A 14496-nucleotide genomic window follows, 5' to 3' on the forward strand; every position below is an offset into this window, starting at 1 on the left:
GGAAGACATCCTGCCTGCCATGTGCCAGTACTGTTCTCCCTGCCAAACTGCCCTAGGTGGTGACAAGGTGGCTCAAAGCAGAGCTGACAACCCACATAGCTACTAAAACCATTGCCATGTCTGTAGGTGGGAAGGAATGGTCCTAGCTCTTTCCTACCTGCTCCTCCCTCAGTCAATAGAGCCTCAGGGGCTATGCCAGTTCTTCTTGTCACCAATGCAGCCACGGGGCTGGGCACGATCTTGGCTCAGCACCCACCATAGGGTGAGACCTTCTGGGAGTCTGAGGTAGGCAGGAGCTCCTTGCTACTGTGCAGAGGGCTCTGCAGCAGGGAGAGAAACCTGGGGACTCTGTGTCCCTCAGCAAACATGGCGTTTGGTATTTCACTGTCCCAGTCACATTCTGCTGAATTTCTCCTAAGCTCTCAGTCACCTTGTGTACTCAGTTCCTTCTGGTGTACCTGTGCCTGGGGCAGGCTTGACCCTATACTCAGTAGGAGGTACCAGTGCCCAACACCCTTCTCAGGCCCTTCTTCTGTGACAATTTTAGCTGAGAAATCCATGGCAGGAAAAATGAGATTACTCTTCACAATGATGGCGAGAGATGGCTTGAGGGACAGCATGAGCTAGCTGCCCTCCCAGACTCAGGCACAGCTGTAATCTACAGAGGAAATCACACAGAATCTTACTGTCAGGACATTGCCATGATATTATGCTCCAAGGTAAAAAACTGCTTTCCACACCGTGCTCCCAAATGTAGAAATAAACAAGAAAAGCAAGTTTCTCTTTTACTGATTCATTTTCCTCACTGTCAAAGCAGCACAGAGCAATGAGTCAGGAATATTAATGATGCTCTGTCTGGGCTGGCCAGCACTGCATGGCCCCAGAGCCCCAAATCAGCACCAGGAGGGGAGAGGAAATCTGTTTGTGCCTTTGCTCACAGAGCATTTTCATAGGTGTATGCCTTCTTTCAAATGTGAAAGGGTGAATTATGCCTCTTCCCAAATGTCATCGGTTGCAGTTGGTTCTCAGCAAATTGTTTTGCTGTTTAATGGGTCCAGCTTCCATGCTTGCTTGAATTTTGCATCTCCTACTGTCAGGGCCAATATTAATCTGTCTTTCCACTGGGAAGAATACCTTCTGTCTCCCAGCCACCCTTGTTCAGACAGGGCAATCTGCTGACAGCCCTCGGTATGTAAGATGCAGCTGATCCCAGTAAAGATCACATAGTTTAAAGGTGTCTCTGAAGGCTGGAAATCCAAATGTCAGGCCTGGAAATCACTTTTGAGAACACAGGCCAAAGAGAATGAGTAATCTGCCAAAGACATACAAGGAACACATCAAGAACGGGAGCAAGGTTCAGTACCTGAAGGGGGCCCACAAGAAAGCTGTGAAGGAACTTTTTACAAGGGCTTGTAGTGATAGAATGAGGGGAGATGGCTGTAAGTTTGAGGAGGGGAGATTTAGACTAGATATAAAGAAGAAATCCTTTGCAGTGAGGGTGTTGAGACACTGGAACAGGTTGCCAAGGGATGTTATGGGTGCCCCCTCTATGGAGATGTTTAAGTCCAGCTTGGATGGGGCCTTGAAAGACCTGGTCTAGTGGAAGGTGCTCCTGCCTATGGCAAGGGGTTGGAACTAGATGATCTAGGTGGTTGAGTCACCATCCCTGGAGGCGTTCAAGAGGAGATTGGACGTGGCACTTGGTGCCATGGTCTAGTCATGGGGTCTGTGTTGATAGGTTGGACTTGATGATCCTCGAGGTCCTTTCCAACCTAAGTTATACTGTGATACTGTGATCTTCAAGGTCTCTTCCATCCTAAACCCTTCTATGAATTCCATGAAACTCTCAAGTGAAATTTAAAATGCTAGTCCTAAGGCTATCCATGGTACAGCACTACATAGCTGTTGCTGTGCTTTCTCAGGTATCTCACACCTGCTTCTTAAATATCTCTTAACAACATGAAAAAGGAACAAAAAGATATGCTTCTATTTATGAGCAAGAAACTTTCTCAGAAGTTCATAAGAACAAGAAATCAATGTATGTTCCAGGGCACAATGAGATTTCCCAGCAAGCCTGCTTTATTATTCAATTTAAGTACAACTGAAATATATAGCTGTTTCAAATTTGGTTCCTATCTGAAGCATGCCTTGTAGAACAATGTTTCTCTCTGCCTGTAACCCTGGCTCCACAACACCAGTTTTATTTGCCAGGCTGAGTGAACGAAGATTTATCCATCCACGTCACGCGTATTATGTCAAATTTATTACGGCAGCTTTTCAGCATATTTCCAGTCAGGGCTTCTTTCCTCTTACAGATTCTGCAAATGAACAACACTTTTGGTTACAAATGCCTCTCCGTGAGGCAGCACTCCTGACAAGAGACCTGAGCTCGCTGTATTTCTTGCAGACTTGTGACACCCGTATAACCAATCATTATGACACGTTGCTGAGAAGCACCATTTTGCTCTGCAGTTGATGTATTCCCAACTCAAAATGAGCAGGAGTGATACTGGGAGTCATTTAAGCCTTGATTAGTACTTGGATAAATCAAGCATGCATCTTCACATCCCAGCAGAAGAGACGACCCAAAGAATTAGCTGCCCACAGCCAGGGCCCTGAACCTCGGTAGAGGTTTGTTTGAAGGACGAATGACACACGTGGAAGCATGAAGAGCAGATGGGCACAGAGCATATTGTGAAACAGAGTTCTTGACAAATGGTGGCAGTGCTAATGAGCCTGTGGGCTAAATTAGTATATTACCTTTTTGACTGAAAACACGGATTTACATCAGCTCTTACTCAGTAAGGCATTAACACCTGTTTGTAGTGAGGCTCAGTGACTGCAATGGCAGCACTCACATGCAGGTAGATAAATGAACTGGGGTTTAGGCAGCAAAATGTCCTGCCTGGCTCTTTCAGGCTGGCAGGGCAAGCACCCACCAAACATGTCAATGAAATACCATTTTCAATTAAGGAAATAGAGGCCAGTCCCTAATTTGCAAATTGTGATCTGTAAACAGACCAGATCTGAGCTGCACTGGAATAAAAGGCACAGAATCACACAGAATTAACCAGGTTGGAAAAGACCTTCAAGATCATCCAGTCCAACCTCTCACCCAACACCACCTAATCAACTAAACCATGGCACTAAGTGCCTTATCCAGTCTGTTTTTAAACACTTCCAGGGACAGTGACTCCGCCACCTCCTGGCAGCACATTCCAATGGCCAATCTATCTTTCTGTGAAGAATTTCTTCCTAACATCCAGCTTAAAGTGCAAAATTGTTTTAGAATCATAGAACTGCTGGGGCCAGAGAGGACCTCAAGGATCATCCAGCTCCAAGCCCCTTGCCATGGGCAGGGACACCTAATACTAGACCAGGCTGTCCAGAGTCACATCCAGTCTGGCCTTAAAGACTTCCAGGGAGGAAATGGAAGCCTCCTCCCTGGGCAACCTGTTCCAGTGTCTCACCACCCCCATGATGAAGAACTTCTTCCTAACATCCAATCAGAATGTACCCATTTCTAGTTTGTTTTTTTCCTATTCCCCCTGGTCCTATCATTTCCTGACACCCTAGAAGTCCTTCACCTGCTCCATTTTCCCCTCAAACCCAGAGCACCTGGGCTCTGTTGGAGTCTCCTCCCACCCCAGGTGTGGCCACTTTGCCCTCCCCACCCACTCTCCTTTTTAATGCCCCTCAGGAAGGGCAGAAGCCCTAAGCTGAGCCCATCTGGGCTGGAGGATCCTCCTCTCATCACTGGTGAGTGCTCATGGTGCACACTGGGTGGTGGTGGTGGTGACAACAAAGGCCAGGGGGGCCTAGTGGCCCCCCTGGTTGTTAGGGCCATGATTGATGATTCCTCCAGTATCATCCATGGGTGCTGCCTGGGCCTCCTTACTGGGGCTGAGCTCCTCTGAGTGGTATCTTGGCTGGTGAGGGTCTTGCCCTTGGCTTTGAGCTGGGTGCGGTAATGGTGGAGCAGGAGCTGTTAAGCCAGATGATGTGATGCTAATTGCACTGTTTTTATCTGGAGGCCCCTTGAGTCTGCTTTCCTCATTCAATAAATCTCTGCTTTTGTGACTCATTTGCAGACCCTTTCTTCCTTCTCACTGCTGCTTTTCAGAAATAAAGAAGGAAAGGAGGAGGGGAGAAAAGAAAAGAACAGAATCACCCCAAACACTGAGGTGCACTGGAAGAAGAGAACAGAATCACCCCAAGCACTCATTGCCTCCTCCTTCCTGACCAGAGCTCTTCTCTGCGCTCTCCTCCCCTCCTTATGTCCAAGTAGCCATAGTCTCAGCCCTCCTTTGGTTTTGTCTGTAGAAGAGCTTTGAATTAGCCCCAAAGAGTTTTGTATGCTGAATGCAGTGGGGACAGCTGTGTCCAGGAACCAGGCAAAGTGAGAAATGTTTATGAAAAGCTCTTGTTGATTCTGCTGAAGGTTTCATTACGCTTTCCAAGTCCACTCAATTCTGCAAGCCTCATGGCCCATGCAAATTGTAGCAACTCTGGAATTTCTGTTGGCAAGGAGGGCTAAGCACTTTGGAGCATTAGTATACATTACATTCACTGCTGCTCTGATAATCTGCATATCACAGAGAGCACAGGTAAGCTGCATAATCTGTATCAGACCCAGGGAAGAAGATTAATGTGATTAGTCATAAATGGACTGAGAAAACTCATTTTGGAGTTTAGAGGGGTGCTATTAGTTGCCCTTGAAGAACTTGCAAGTGCAAAGATATTGAGCATCAAATAACTATTTAACTTGGCATGCCAGCATTTCTCTGTGTTAGTATTTTACACTAGAAACTGGGGAGGGAAGGGGAAAAAAAGGCAGGATTTAAATAGCTGTCAGGAAAACTGAAAAGGCTTCACAGCTCCAGAGGTCTGAAGAAAATAAATGCAACCACTCGGAGTATTTTTTAAATCATGGAGAAATGGCATTGAATAAGCTAACAATGGGGAATTTCATACAGCAGTAAATAGGAATATCACTCTTCAGCCCTAGGCTTTACAAAAGAAAGCAATGTCCTTTGGCAAATGGCAAACTGAGGTACAAGGAAATAAAGTTTCTTCATCCTGCTCTTGCAGGACACGGCTGGGAGTCATGAACAAAAGGCAAGTGTCCTGCATAGCACTTTAGTGCCTTTCTTACTAAGCAATGCTTAGTATCTACTACAGATGATGCCAGCCAGCACAGCAGAACTCAGTTCTGCACAGTGCTGAGTCCCATCATTGCCACTGCAGTAGGGTGAGTCTGTGAGGTCTGCTTTCACCTCAGCTGGTGCTCCTCTCTCTTTGGAGCAACTGTGCAGGCTAAGCCATTCAAATACTGAAACCTGCTAATTCCCACCCACAGTGCAGCGCCAATTTTTATCTTCCAAATCACAGTCACCTGAAGACCAGCAATTTTCAGTTCACTGGGAGAATCACTGAGCTCTGTGCATGTGCTTTGAGGGATGTCAGAATATGTGGCGTGTTTCACAATGGAAGTCCCTATATCATGAAGGGGACTCCCTGTTAGATCAGAAGGTATTAAGGTGGTTGTCCAGCAAAAACAATCCTAGGTCTTAATCCCAAAGCAGATGCGTTGGGTAACACACTTAGAACTGTACTCAGGGGGATGAGACACTCTCTTCTGAGAGCATGCAAGCAATAAACTCTTCTGCAGGTCTGGGTTGCAGGACAGCTGGAAGTAGGTGAAAGACTAATAGACCCCTCAGAGGACAAAGTAAGCTGACAAAACCATCAGCATCCATCCATACTTTGTCAGGGAATACAACTCGTGCTTTACATGTTTGCTTATAGCTAAGCGCATGTTTAAGTGGTTTCCTGCAGCGGGATGTCTTTGAACTGAGGCCTGCAGGAGCCATTGATCATTTCTACTGGTAAACAACCTTGTTTTTCACCAAGTAAAGAATACATGAACGCAAAAATACAGACTGTGGACTGTATGGTTTTGCAGCATGCCCAGAATCTCATGGAATAATTGTGGCCTAAAATTAATTAAAAAACAAAACACCACACCAACAAGAGAAGTGAAGAGAAGTTTGGGCTTCCCCTCCTGCCTTGACATCCCTTGGAGGCCAAAGGGCATGGAGCAGCTTCCTAAATGTAACATCATGGGTAGAGCATGATTCATGCATCTGAAGTTTTCTTATGAAAAATAAAAGAAAGGGGAAAAAAAAACCAACCAGGAAAAAAATAGCCTCTGCCACAGGAAAGCTCAGGTTTTGTCACGTGAATCCATCAAAACCAGCACCACGTTCCTTTAGTTTCAGTATAAACTGCTAGTCCCTAAGTTTCAGTGAAAAATATCCATTCTAAATGGTTGTTTGTCTTTAAGTGCAAAAAACCAAGTCTTCAACCACAGTACTTCAAATGAAGATTATGGTTCTCAGGGAAAGAAATACAAATAATCCTTTTTCCAGTCACCTGTGAGTAAAGCACTTTGCTTCCAAATTGAAGGGACTCTTCTGAGCAGAAGGTTATCTGTGACTGCCAGATAATGGGTTGGAGATGCTCTAGGGCTGAGGTTTTTTGCTTTGCACTGTATTTTTGTGGCTTGTGAATGTGGTGGTGTGTAAAAGATACGAACATTTCTAATTAAAATCCCCATTAAAAGAACTTCTAAGCAATTCTAGGGTCAGGATTGTTTACATACTTATTGTAGATAATGAGGATCATTCAAAACATTCTCAGTATCTGAAACACTGTCTATTTCTTGGCCCTTCATTTGATTTGCATTCAGTGGGATTTTTCTATTTTATTTCCCTTTATTCCCCCTCCAGATTAATACATTGTTTCAAAAGCTTATTTCCGCGAGTGGCCAACATTACCCGAGTTCTGAGAGCTGAAGGATAGTACAGGCCGAGGAAACTGCTTAAATCAACATTTTGCAGATAGAGATCTTTTAATTTATTTTTTAAACTCAAGTGATAAAAAGCAGAATGACCACCTCCATTAGCACCTGCTGAATATTTAAAAGACCATCAGGAATTTAACAAGCCAGTGCTGTATTCATCCCAAAAGCTGCCCTTCCTACAGGAGATTCTTCCTTGAGTGTACCTTTTTTTTTCAAAGTGCATATCAAGATGCTATTTTCTCCTTGAACCTCATGTAAACGCGTTCCCATCTGTCACTGTCTGCAAGTCTCCTGTACCTTAGGGAAAAATTGCAGAATCACAGAATGTTAAGGGCTGGAAGGGACCTTGAAAGGTCACCCAGTCCAACCCTGCTGCCAGAGCATGGTTACCTACACCAGACCACACAGGAACACATCCAGGCAGATCTTGAATGTCTCCAGAGAGGGACACTCCACAACCCTCCTGGGCAGCCTGTTCCAGTGAAATAAGTTTAGAATAAACCTTTATTTAGAATAAACCAAACCAGGTTGGAAGAGACCTTCAAGATCATCGTGTCCAAGCCATCAACCAATCCAACCCACCCAAACAGCTAACCCATGGCACCAAGCACCCTGTCAAGTCTCCTCCTGAACACCTTCAATGGCGGCGACTCCACCACCTCCCCGGGCAGCCCATTCCAATGGGCAATCACTCTCTGTATAGAACTTCTTCCTAACATCCAACCTGAACCTCCCCTGGCGCAGCCTGAGACTGTGTCCTCTTGTTCTGGTACTGGCTGCCTGGGAGAAGAGACCATCATCCGCCTGTCTACAACCTCCCTTCAGGTAGTTGTGGGGAGTGATAAGGTCACCCCTGAGTCTCCTCTTCTCCAGGCTGAGCAACCCCAGCTCCCTCAGTCTTTCCTCATAGGGCTTGTGTTCCAAACCCCTCACCAACTTCATCGCCCTTCTCTGGACTCATTCCAGCAAGTCAACATCTTTCCCAAACTGAGGGGCCCAGAACTGGACACAGGACTCAAGGTGTGGCCTAACCAGTCAGTGTACAGGGGCAGAATGACCTCCCTGCTCCTGCTGGCCACACTGTTCCTGATGCAGGCCAGGATGCCATTGGCCCTCTTGGCCGCCTGGGCACACTGCAGGCTCATGTTCAGCCTGCCATCGACCAGTACCCCCAGGTCCCTCTCTGCCTGGCTGCTCTCCAGCCACTCTGACCCCAGCCTGTAGCACTGCATGGGGTTGTTGTGGCCAATGTGCAGAACCCGGCACTTGGATGTGTTCAATCTCATGCTGTTGGACTCTGCCCATCTGTCCAGCCTGTCGAGGTCTCTCTGCAGAGCCTCTCTACCCTCCAGCAGATCAACTTCTGCCCCCAGGTTGGTGTCATCAGCAAATTTACTGATGATGGACTCATGTTTCAATGGAACTTCCTATGCTTCAACTTCCACATGTTGCCCCTTGTCCTGTCATTAGGCATCACTGAGAAGAGCCTGACTCCATCCTCTCGACACTCCTCCTTTACATATTTATAAACATTAGTAATAATGTACCTGTGTTTTGGTTATCCTTAGTGTGTAACTGCAATTGCAATGAGTTCAAACAGAAAAACATTGTGATCTTCCTTTTCATATGAAAATTGGAACCGGTGCTGGAGCTTACCCACAGCACTATGGCCAGGCTCTTGGCTGATTTGCTCTTCCTGTTGCTGCCACATCCTCTTCCCTTTCATGGAGGTCAGATAAACATGGAGCAAAGGGGGGAAAAAAAAAGAAGAAGAAGAAAAATAAATCATTATCAAGATTCTTGAAATATATCCTGCTTTGCTTTGGGCTGGTTTTGATTAGCTTCTATATAATTAGTTCCTGCTCACAGTTTCTGTGATAATTGCACACTCTATTAATTGAGCATATATTGTACTCCATGCAGACAGCAAATGATGAAGCTGTCAGTATTTTGTTAGCTATTACACTGCCTGATTCTTATGGGCTGTTTGATATTGGTAACAAATTAGCCAATTTATACGTCATAAATAAGATTCAAATGCCCTGCTTTAGCAGCTGGAGAGAAAAATACTGTTATCTTGGTTGACAAAATGCTTGTACTAAGATTCCCAGTGCCTTTTGGCAGAAATTCATCAGAGCAGATGTATTCCTTCTACTGGGCACCATTTGGTTCAATTATTCTTAATGTTTAATGGCAGAATAATTGGACCAAATGGTTATATATACTCCAATAAAATACTTTCATTAAATGCTTTAATTGCCAGATCTCTATAACTGCAGTGCTGAGCTCTTTATTCTGCTTATTGACATTTGACAGACCGTGATCTTAGTAGGTTACTTTCATAAATCTCTTGAGCTTTATCAGAGGTAAGTACTAAACCCATGCAAGCAGGTCCTCCTGCAAAGGGGGAATTGAAAACAGGGGGAAAAGTGACATAAAACTGCTCTGTCACAACCTAGGCACCTCTGTGCAGGAGAAGGAAGGATGAGGGTGGCCATGCTTGTTTTGTGCATTCAAGACATATTCCAAACACTCCTATGCTAGTGAGCACCTTAGTCTAAGTGACAAAGCAGCTTTATTTTCTATTGATTGGGCATTTAAAGTTCTGGTGTTCCAAGGCCTTCCTTGGGCAAAACTCTCTCCAAACCAAGAGCTGTAACAGTGATAATGTGGGGCCTGAGCCACGCTCCATGGAGTCAGCCCAGTCAAAGGAGGAAACCAAAGGTCTGACACCTGGTATTCTGTATTACCTGGTGACTAGAAAATGAATAGGAGGATGATGCCAGGAGGTGGAGTGAGCAGGGAGGAAGTGCAGAGCCAGGGGAGAAGTTAGAGGAAGAGGGTGGGTAACTGTCTTCCTTCTCCACAATACAAGGGAAATAAATGCCTGTTGCTGAGGAATAACGGGGCATGGCTCACAAGTCGGGGGAGGACTTAGAAACCAGAAGAGGATTGCTGGCTTTCCTTGGCACTGCCTGACTTGAGTGTTGCTCATTTGGATAGTGCCAGCTACAACAGGCCCTTGGTCACTGACTGGGGCTCTTTACTGCCAAGCAAAGTATGCAGTAATACATTTATCATGTGTCCAGAAATGGCCAGAAGCCAGGGAGGAGGAGATGAAGCTGTTTTCTTCCCACTTCTGGGAAATTCTCAGGCTATCAATAGTGCAGTATTTTATTTTTCAAACTGAGATAAGAGAAAAGCATGGGAATACCTACCAGTGTTACCTGCTCTTACATAGCCACGTCCTGATTTCCACACCGCTGAAATCACTGCAGGCACCACAGTGGTTTCAGTAAGTGCACCAGCCCTGAGACCTTGACATGCCTGTGCAAACAGATGATACCCTGGTGTCTGCAAAAACAAAGACTGCCCAGTAGGATGGAGCAGCAGAGAAGACAGTAAGAAAAGTCAGTCTCTCCTGGGTCTCCAAGCAGCCTCAATCCACTGAGACGCTCCAAACACTGCGCAAACAGTGAAGTGGTGCAAAATCCCCTGTGAAGAATTCTGCTGGGGATTGTTTGAGGATTAAACAGAGCAGAAGGAATAGGAAAGAGATGCATTTTTAAAGCTCCTCAATTAGTTTATAATTGCTGGCACCCAGCCAGTCTGGAAAGGCAGTGAAGGGATGGGAGCTGAGGGGCTGCAGCAGCTGCTCCCGCCCCAGAGTCCTCCCACAGCTGACAGAGCAGAAACACCAGGGCTGCTCTGGCTGAGGTGGCCTTCACCTCACTCCCCCACCCACAGCTGAGGCCTGAGAAATGAAATATTGCACTGTTGTGGATGTATTTAGTGTGTCCAATTAATGAGTAGAATTTTATCAGAAAGTTGTTTTGGTTTTTACCAGTCTGATTCCTTTTGTCCTGTCTGGGGAAAGGCAGAGACGTGATTGAAAACTGAAGGGGTAAAAGTGCACGGAAAAAATCCTACCCATTAAAATTTTCATCACAATATTGCATTTCTTTATACTGCAGGGAAAAGCAGTTATCTTCCAGGGCTCCTTCAGCCCCAAAAATCAGTTCTGACAGCTCAGTTGTGAACAGATCTAACCACTGGGCGAATTTTCACACTTCAAAGTGTGCCTTTTACCAAGAATCACAATTTCTAGTAAAAGCTTTCAGACAAACGTTTCTAATCAGCAAATACACCAAATACACCTGACTCTGTGGGTCACAAAATCCTTCAAACAAAGCCCAGAACAACTCTGCTGCTACTCCTGATTGAGTGCTGCAAACTTACTTAGCTAATATTTACCCCAAATGTCTTTGGTGTATTAACAGCATGTTCAGAGTAGTCTGCACTGTCTGACCTCCACAGCTGAAAGGCCTGTTATGTCCATGCAATAACACACAGCAATTTTAACATTGGGTTTCTACAGCAGGGATAGTCCCCAGTGACTTCATTTGAAATATGAAACTGGATGATATATTCAGAAAGCATCTTTCCACAGTCTCCATCACCCACCCTGTAAAAATCTCAGGCAGAAAGAGCCACTGAGCACATTTTCAGTTTAGAGGCAGCTCAGCTTCACTAAAATAAGAAGCATTTACAGACCTGGTGGGTCTCAGCCATCTCTCCCTAGTATTAGAGCAGACACAGCACTGCTGCACTAGGAGAGGAAAGGGACTTACTGCAACCCATTGAAGTAGCACCTACTCATGAGTTGCCCAATTAATGTTTCATTGTGAACCACATATACTGAGTTAGGGCTGGAGGGTACTGGGAAGTCTGCAGAGATAATACACAGCTATGTCCTGAAGGCTGGAAGTGACACAAGGACTTTCTGAATTACCCCCTTTCAACACCCTCCTTAGAAGAGACTTGAACACAGTGTGTGGGTGGTTCTGTTGCACCAGCATCAGACAGCAGAACAAAAGGTACTGTACATAAAAGTCCTGCCATACAGGCTGCAAACCTGAGCTTTGCTTCTGCTGCTCCGTTTTCAGATCTTTGCCAGATCCGGAAATGACTGGGGAAGAACTCGAGCTGTGATGTGAAAAAGCTCAATTTTAATGATGAAGCTGGAAATCAGTTGTTAGAAGGAGGCACAGCCCTGGCAGACCCCTCGGTGTCTTTTGAAAGCAAGCTGTTTTCAAAGGGTAGCCTCATGAGGATGGAGATGGGAATTTCCCAACTAGAAAAGCCAATGCTGCTGTCATGCAAGAACAGCCTGGCTTCAGCAGATGGAGCATGACAGCAAGAATTCTTCAGGCTTGAGAGCAGCAATTTCCACAATGGGTATAATCCAGAGGATAGTGTGTGGGGGGAATCAATAGATGGATAATGTTTGGGAAATCAATAGGATTGAAGCTCTAAGGCTGAGTTGTGTACATGGAGAACTGACACTGACACTAGTCTGCTGTTGCCCTTAGAAGTTTTGTCTTGAGGAGGAAGCACTCAGCATTCTGGACACAAGCATCAGAGAGTGGTGGTGTCCTGCAGCCAGCATAGTGATAATGGAAAAAAGATGCATTCTCTGGCAAGTGACATTCTGCATGTCTGAGAAAATTTACTTTCTGCTCTAGTATTCTCTGGAACAAATTTGGAGACTGATCACCAGATGTTCAGCAGACAAGCTGTGGAGGTGTGTTATGTCAAACATTTCACTGGGGTTACAAGACAATAGTTATGGAAAATTAAATGCAAAATAACGTATTGCTTCATTTTTCCCTGAGTTTTGCACAGGCTTGTTACTCCAAGGGGATTACCATCTTCACATCTGAAGTGTTGTTCCTCCTGCTGCACAATATGGGAAAAGCACTTGGGAAAACACCAGGAAAATCTTCTGGCAATAAGGACTTTTGCAGTACCTCAGGAACTTGGGGTTTAAGCTGAGCAGTGCTAATTAATGAAGATGAACTTCAGAGAATGGACAGGATAAGAGGGTCCAAGGAGAATACTGGGAATTTGTCTTGATTTCCTGTTAATACTGGTGTCTTTGGGTCAGGCCTAGCAAGTGCTATGGAACTCAGTCAGGAATGATCCCAAGAATTTATTTTCATTTTCATCTTTCCTTCAGAAAATGTGAAACCAAAAGGGACAGTGAGAAAAGCACTCCATCATCCTCAGTGTGAGGGGAAGAAAAAGGTGACTTCACAATTTGGCTTGGCCAAACATCTCCAGGAGCTCCCTACACAGAGTTGCCAGTATTGGCCAGTTTCCCGGGCACCCTTTTCATCAGAGGTCAGTCAAGCACATCCTAACGATCTGTGCAGGAGCAGAGGATTCTAGGCTCAATATCTTCTAATGATAAAGGATTTACAACTTCATAGCAAAGCTTGAGGTGTGTCAATACATGGCAGAGAGGTACACAAGGGCAGGATCTTGCTATGCAAACCTCATCTCACTCATTGCTTGATGGCAAAGGGAGGATGAGCCCTCTGATGCTCAATGGCAGTGCTGCTGCTTCCCTATTGAAACGCAGCATGAATCCCTCCAAAGTTGCAGGTTCTTTGCTTTCCCAGACCTGGCTCCCCTACAGACCAGGATATTACAGCTGTAGGAGATTAACACCATGCTGCTGCCAATATCCTTTGAATGAAGCCTCTGGTCCTATGTAGCTGGGGCAAAAGGTCAGTTTTGCTAAGCAAGCAGGCCAGGTAAGCAGGGCACCAAACACCATTTATTCCTGAACTGTGCTGCCTTGCAGGGTAAGGTGCTTGAATGGAAGCACAAGGAAGGAGAGCAGTTATGGGGCCTGAGCTGCTGAGTGTTGGCCAGCGGTAGGTCAGGGAGCCAAACAAAGCAGCCCCTCCTGAACAAAATGGCATTTTCTAAAGCACTCTACTGACCCATGCGTGAAACAAAGGAGGAACATCTCTCCTAAGCACTTGCTGCAATGCCCTTTCTTACCTGGGTTTTTATTTATTTGTCTGGGAGCTGCTGGAGAGCAGCAATTCACATCTAGCTGTAAAGAGGTTGCCACATGCAATTACAGAGAGAAAGTCTTGAAGGACACAGAGCCGCAGCAGAGAGACATTTGAAATAAACTTAAAGGGAACAGCTTTGTTTAGCTGTGTAGCCTTTTGCTATCTTGTAATTCTTTATGTCGATTAGAACAGAAAGACCAAATGTCTCATTTTCTCATCTTTTATCTTGAGAAATGCAAAGATTCTTACACTTGATCTCCCAGCTCTCCTTCCCCCAGATTCGCTTACCCATACTTTGTCACTGTCACCTCTTTGGCCACGGTCTGCTTGTGTGCATGTGTGCCTTCAGAAAAGGTGCTCTGGTAAATGCAAAGGACACAGTCTCCAAATCCCATCATGCTGGCATTTAATTCATGGAGTAACCCATTTCTGTCAGTTGCTTCCTTCTCTCCAGGCTTGGCTATCCCTGTTAGATTTCATCACAAATTAGCCTGGATTTAATTGGGAATTGAAGGCCAGGCTGTTCCTCTGTATTTGCAAACACAAGCAAGTCCAAACTGAGGCATGTCCTGTCCTAAGATGGTGGGAGAAGAGACTATTTTCTTCATGGCATTGCTCTTGCTTTCTCCTTCCTGGTGATGTAGGAGCATTGTAAGGACACATGGAGGGCAGATGTGGGAAACCCTTGCTCTGAATTGGAGCTTCTTCCTTTCAAGTAGGGTAAGACATGGAAGAGCCCTCCCTGAAGCCCAGGGAGGAGCC

This window comes from Melanerpes formicivorus, unplaced genomic scaffold, assembly GCF_026170545.1.
Source record: "Melanerpes formicivorus ecotype bairdi unplaced genomic scaffold, bMelFor1.0.p_v2 SCAF_28, whole genome shotgun sequence".
Lineage (NCBI taxonomy): Eukaryota > Metazoa > Chordata > Aves > Piciformes > Picidae > Melanerpes > Melanerpes formicivorus.